The 6,873-nt window shown below is 39.0% G+C and overlaps 1 protein-coding gene across 1 annotated transcript in view; it reads right to left on the bottom strand.

Annotated features, from left to right (window-relative positions):
- Positions 1 to 552: 552 nt before the first annotated feature.
- tex264b (testis expressed 264, ER-phagy receptor b) overlaps positions 553 to 6,873 on the bottom strand; it is a 40,364-nt gene continuing 34,043 nt past the window's right edge. Inside the window, exon 4 of the mRNA XM_030418777.1 lies at positions 553 to 1,029. The gene's annotated coding sequence lies outside the window, so the exon portion shown is untranslated. The remainder of the gene's footprint in view (positions 1,030 to 6,873) is intronic.

Raw genomic sequence — 6,873 nt, 5'->3', positions numbered from 1 at the left:
TTCACTTTGGAAATTATGTAAATTTGACATTAAAACAACTGAATAACCAAGAGCGCTTTGACAAGGCACAGCACGCAAATCCAAAGAGTGCTTATCACAAAGCCCACAACAATGATATATATATATATATATATATATATATATATATATGTATATATATAACCAGGTATTTTAAGCAAAAAGACAATCTTTTCCTGACCCTAAACCTGTGTCTATGCTTTACCATACCAAAGGCAAAGCATTGTCACAACATAAAATTGAAAACTGAGCCTAGAGTAATGTTAAGTTGCAACAAAAGGATAAGTAAAGTTTGAGCACATCTAGGGTTTGCAGAAATGTAAATTGCCAACATTAATTCTGGCAGCTGGGTTTGGATTATCCACGACTAAATGTAGTCATCCACAAATCCACTATTTACTTCTGTTCTAGTAATATTTGCGATGAAGCACATCCCCAGCTACTTAAGAAATGATTTAAACTTTTCATGACTTGTTTATGTAGGATTCATATCTTTCAGCATTAGGGAAGTATTAAAGTATTGAGGAGTAGAGGTTTATGTTTTTGGTCTTTTTATTGGATTTGCTAACAATAACAAAAATATAGAATAACATCTAACACCCATCCTTGAATATTTCCCCATTTGGACATGAACACACAGTGAGACACGCTTTTATAATCTGCATTTTCTAAACCACTTGAATTTAATCCTTTATTCTTTCATCCTACGTCTCAGTGAATGTTTACTCCTCTCCACCAACAACACCCCAGCACTCCTGAGTGGGAGCCTCCAGGCTCCTCTGGTTGGAGTCTCCATGAAGCCGCTCCTCTCTGTCTGCCTGCTGTCCACCAGTCTGCTCCCAGTCCAGCTCTATAAATGAGGTTTCCCCCCCGAGCCTCTCCCTCTGTTGTCTGTATCCCCTTGATCCTGGACAGACACGGAGTGAACTGAGGACGCCGCCAGGGACGTCTATGTGCTGTCTGACAGGAGAACCCCTCTCCCTGAGCTGTATTCACTGTTCGAGTCTGCACCTAGAGCAGTGATAAAACAAAAGGAGGGAACGGACAGATGGTGAGAGGACTTCTATAAACAAACACCACATGAGAAAAGCGAGGCTGCCCAAAATTCCAGTGCTGGGATTCAACCAAAATCTGCATGATGGTAATTCAGCTGCTGTATGCTGTGTGACTTCAGTTCAAAACAAACATTCTCTCTTCCATGAATTGAACTCCTGAAGTGCATATACATTATATATGTGGAATGAAATGTTGCTGTGAATGCTTCATGCAATATGGTCAATTTAGACATCTTTCTTTTGTTTGAAAGACTTTACTAGCTGCTGACATGCTAACCTCACAAAGACACTGTTAATGTTTATATCTTGTTGACTATGTATAGCTTATTTTCAAGCACTTGCCGAACAAGTTCACACAATGCCTCAGTGTTTCCCATACATAGACTTTACTGTGGCGACTTTTCCGCACTAGCATAACCGTTTACGCCAGTGAGCAGAACGAAGATTGGTTAGAGTAAGTATGATGAGGCATTTGGGGGTGATATTTTCCAACGAACCTATGGGTTACGGGCTGAACCTCCCCTGAAGGAAGGTGGACTTGTAGATAACCTGTGTGCGACACAATTTAGCAAATTGGTCAGGACCCCCAAGGGTGTCTAAAGTTATTTTCTAGGGGTCGTCAGATGGTTGGGGAGAAGAAAATGTAATAATATATTTCAGAGTGGGGAAAAGTTTTGATATTATACTGCCTGTGCTACTGATAAGTATGTTGGCCTTAGGTTTTGTTTGTGAGAGTCAAAGTGAGCATACATATGAGTACGCACACACACAGACACATACCAATTACTATCCAGGCTAAAGCAATCTAACAGATCTCTGAAATACAGTTTGGGATCAGCAGATCTGGGAAGGTAACGTGCAATCACAGAATCAGGCTTCACGTTTAGAGTTACAGAAAAAAAAAGTATGAATTTATGAAATGGACCAGTCGACTGATCACAACATTCTTTGTTTTCTTAGGTGATTTTATTTTGCTTTTCTGCGGCCAAACTTGGTCAGAGCCATGGATCAATTAAGGAGAAACCGTTGACGTCATGACGACATTTTTGCCCCCGTAATGTTTAACACTGTCGGTGTCAGTGCATCCAGCTCACTTCACCTGATGCTATATTTTCCTTAATGTATATCAAATGATGACAAGTATTGTTGCGTCATGAACATCCAATTGAGTTTAGAGTGATTCATGAATAAGAAACCAGAAAACATATATCTAGTTCATCTCCAGAAATGTGGAAATATCTGTAATCTTTTCTCTGATCCTACGGGGTGTACCATGTCTTGCTTGTCACACATTTTCTGGTTGTTAATGAACTATGCGATGAGCAGCAACACCTTGCGCTGTGACTTGAGAACTCAAAATAGGCACTGAAATGTTGTTAATTAGAATCTCCTGTAATCTAAAGGTCTCCTGCTCTTTAATTGGACGGCTCCTATGAGCAGCCCGAGCACTTGACTCCTCTGCATTTTTTAGTTTCCTCCTTGCAGGTTAATAGGATCAATTTCATACCTGCATGTGCCAGTCTGTCGACCTTTTTGTCTTTGTGTGGCTGCGAGTGTTTTCACATAACACTTTTCTCAAAATCAATAATCACCTTACACCCAGCCGGCCTGTCATTAACTGCAGAAAGATGTTGCAGAGAACCCTTCTCTTCATCCCTTCATTTGAAAGAGTGAAGGAGGCTAATCGTCATGTTACAGATGATGCTTTTACTCTATTTATTTGTTATTTGTTTGCTTTCATGTGATGTTGCCTTTATTATTTTGATTTATTTAAATTGACATTTTTGCATCTTTTTGTCTTGTTTTAACTTGATCTTAATCTGGTCATGCTCTGTTTGACTGTGACTTTCTGCGATTTGTATCTTGCTTTGTCTGGCAAATCAAGCTTTAAAGGTGCTGTATCAATAACAGTTTTTAATATTAATATTATTATAAACACATTATAACACAAGACAAATAATCAAAGGTAACTGTAACTTTTATTCTGGTCATTCTGCGTGAGCAGTGGCTGTAACCTAAACCAAGCCTCTCAAAGCTTGACAAAGGTGAAGAAAAGACAAGAAATACAGCAGGAGTAGCTGCTGCCTCTGTCAATAACTCTCTGCCAGACGCTTGAGACACCAAACAGTAAAGCAAAACAATCTTTTTTTTCCACTCCTCATTAAAACTTGAAAAGTAGAAGACAGAACTATACACTACTGAGACAAGTTGAAAGTTATACTTCTGAGCTCAAGTCAAGAGACTTCCCAGAACAGAGTACAACAGGAGGAAATGTTGTTACATGAACTTAAGTATATTGAAAACTGAAGAAGAGAAGCTGGAGCTCTGCTGGTGTTGCACTTAGTCAACACATAAAAGACCAAAAGGCTCGTGTTGTCGTGTCGCACGTTTCAGAAATATGATATGAGAAAAAAAGATGAGAGGGGGAGCGAGAGATCACAGTGGAAATCAGTTCATGTTGACACAGATTATGAGACTGGGGCCGGGATGGAGTTTGAGGACGAGGTGAACCATGAGAAGTAAAACTAATTGCATATAAACTGCACAGATGATTGCATGATAAATAATTTATTCCTTACAATAGTACAGCCTACAGTGGAGCATGACAATCACCTGGTGGAGGAGGTGATTGTAAACCAATGTTGGACACAATGTACATTAAAGAACGGACAAACTCTCACGTATCTTCTGTTTAAACATGCACTCAAAATTCATATAACAAACAACCAATTTTGAATCCAGCCACAATCTCTCGCTGATTAATTAACATCCTCGTCATGATGGCTCTGAGAGGAAAACAAAATAAAAATGTGAAAATGTGGAAATATGCATACTGTGCTATGAGAGATCAACGAGTTTGGTCTCATGTTGGTTTTCCTCTGCCGGTTTGAACGCCTCAAGCAAGTCGCAAAATGTAATCAATCAATAGGGAAGAAAAATCCCATTTGGATTGGAGGATACACATTAGGCATGATGTCTTCATACTTCCTAGATGAAAACTGTTTCTGTATTTGATTGGAGGGGTTTAGTGGAGCCTTCTGGCAGAAGTGTCTACATGCATCTGAATGACACTTGATCCTTTAGTGGAATGAGACGGAGAATTTGTGCTTACTCAGACCAGAAAAATCTTCAGTCATATTCAGGCTCATACCCTGCACTGTAATGTGTGAGAATCACAAAGTAGACTCCTCTTTAGATATAAAAGTTCAGTCAAATTAAATCACCAAACCTTTAATGGTCAACATTCAGAGACCTAAGGAGTTCCAATGTGACTTGAAGTTTGACGTGAGACTTTGACAAGACTTAAGGTTTGACAGCAAATTGCCCCAAAAGACCTTAAAGAAGCTTTGGTGATAAAGCCACTTGTGATGCGCCACAGACTGAACTATGTTCAAGAATGACAGGGATTTCCAGGCTGCTGTCTGACAGAGTGAGGAGCCATGTGTGAGGAGACTGGGGGTTGATCCGCTCACTGAGACAGGGTCGGTATGGGGGAGAAAGGAGGGGGCGGGGAAGGGTGGGTTTGGGGTCGGTCGACCAAAGAGGCCTCCAGTGTCATGATTGCTCCACTGACCTGGCTGAGTTGATCCCAGTGTGACAGGCGCTTGGCTACCTGTCACATTATCATTCACAGTCATGGACCCAAATGTCAGTCCCACTCTAAACCCATGACACGTGAAAAGCACTGGATTTGTTGACACCACTCAGTTTCAGTCCTCTTTCTAGCGAAGAGTCAAGATCCAGATGGATTTTTGAGGATTACTGACGTGTGGTTGGACAAAACCAGACAAATACAGTTAAGAGAGACGAGTAACTTATTCTTATAGGTCCTATTGAAGTAACTGTGTGACTTTTATAAATATGTATATGTCAGTGCAAAATCAACTGTTTCACTTTCAAAGGAGATTATTGATAAACATCCACAAGAACTTAACTACTTTTGGAAAGGCAAAATTACAGCAATATTACTGTTAGGAAGCTATTCGCTTTGCTTTGAACACATTTGTTGTGCATATTGTGAACAAAAAAAATCTTTCTTACTAAGAATGGAAGCACATCACTTTTGGAAAGCAATTAAAATATTCGTCTGGATACCACACTGGGTACTTTCAAAGTAACTTCTGGCACCATTACCCCAGAGGAACCCAGGATTTATTGAACCTTGGGAAAGTTTGAGAATAAACCAAAAGCAAATCAATTAAACATAATTTAGAAACTTCATCAAAGCTGAATCTGGACACAAAGCATTCCTGAATAATTCTGTTAGTGTACAATGTTTTTTGTACTCCTGACAACACCTGCAACGTTTTCCATTAATTTATTTTAGAGACATGTAAATCAACCGTATCTCATAATTTGGCAAAAAACTTGACAATGATTAGATGCACTGGAGTATATGCAAAATAATGCAAATATTGGTCGTGTTCGGGTTTACAACTACAGATCATTTTCATTATCAGGAAACTAAATTACTAGTTTGGGGATCAATGAAATTGATAAAACTTTGGAACTACAGTATAGCCTATCAAAAGCCAAGTTTGATGTCTCCAATTAACATATTTTGTCTAAACAACAGTATGAAATCTAAAGATATTCAAAGACAATAGAACATAGTTTGAGAAGCTGCCTGTTGAAACAGTAATAGAATCCAAATTATGTCAAATCACCCAATCTTACCCGCTCCAATCATATCCTTTGTATTTGTAAACAACCCATGCCATCTTCCAAATGTTTAAAATGAAATTCATACCAACGTGTGATCCTCTCTGTATTCTGTTTTTGTCATTACTTTGCGTTTGTGTCCTCGAAGGTTTAACAAGGCTACATTTGGAAACAATATGTCTGCTTGTGTTGAATTGAGCTGAGCTGAACAATATGGCCTCTGTCAAAAAACCATAGCAATTAGACTCTATAAAACTGTTATGTCGTGATTGGACCTGATTGATCCAGTATTGACTCTAACAAACACTCAAACACGAGCTTTAAAGACTCACGAGCACAAATTAGTGTCAAGTGGTATTGCCTTAAAGTGCTCGTGTGCTTTTACATTGAAAACAAGTTTTCCATATGGTGTCCGTTAAGCTACGGACAGCCCCTCAGTGAGTGGCAGCACACTTCCACCAGAGGCTGTTGTGTCTGGGCTTTTCATTAACACCTAAGCAGGTGTCAATCACAGTTTGTTTCTGCGAGGCTGCTCATAAACAAAACAGCAGTAGAAACAAGGTCCAAATCTCCCGGGTCCAACCCAAGCACCAACAACTACGGCTGAGTGCTGAAACCGATAGAAAGGTGCCTTAAAGTGCAGTTTTTCATATGGTCATCAAAAAGTAGATGGCTGTATTGAACTAATTTAGTAGAATCCGAACAAGGGTACTGTAACATGTCTGCATTAAAATGTCTAAAAAAGACAAACCTTTGTTGTATATTGTGTTGAGTTGTGCACTTACATAACCAAATGTTTCCAACAATGTTAAAACCCAGGGAAATCTGCCATATTATTCAAGGTAAATTGAATGAATTTCATTAGGTGACCTGTCGCTATAACTTCAAGGAGAGAGTCAGAGAGAAGATGGTAAACCTATCATGAATGAAACTTTAAAACTTAACCACATCTGTGAACATTTCTGCTTGAGTCACATACACAGACAGATTTTAATAGTGACTTATTTCTTTTGTTTTGATTGAGAGACATACTGTAAATTTAAATGTACTTGAAGGAGTTCTGACTGTCGATGCCTCCATATCATCTGTGTGTAATATATATTGCTGTTGGAAAATTATTATGAAGAAATGACAATAC

Source organism: Sparus aurata, chromosome 6 (assembly GCF_900880675.1).
Source record: "Sparus aurata chromosome 6, fSpaAur1.1, whole genome shotgun sequence".
Lineage (NCBI taxonomy): Eukaryota > Metazoa > Chordata > Actinopteri > Spariformes > Sparidae > Sparus > Sparus aurata.
The sequence above is the reverse complement of the archived record's forward strand: the minus strand, read 5'-3'. Positions and strand labels throughout refer to the sequence as shown.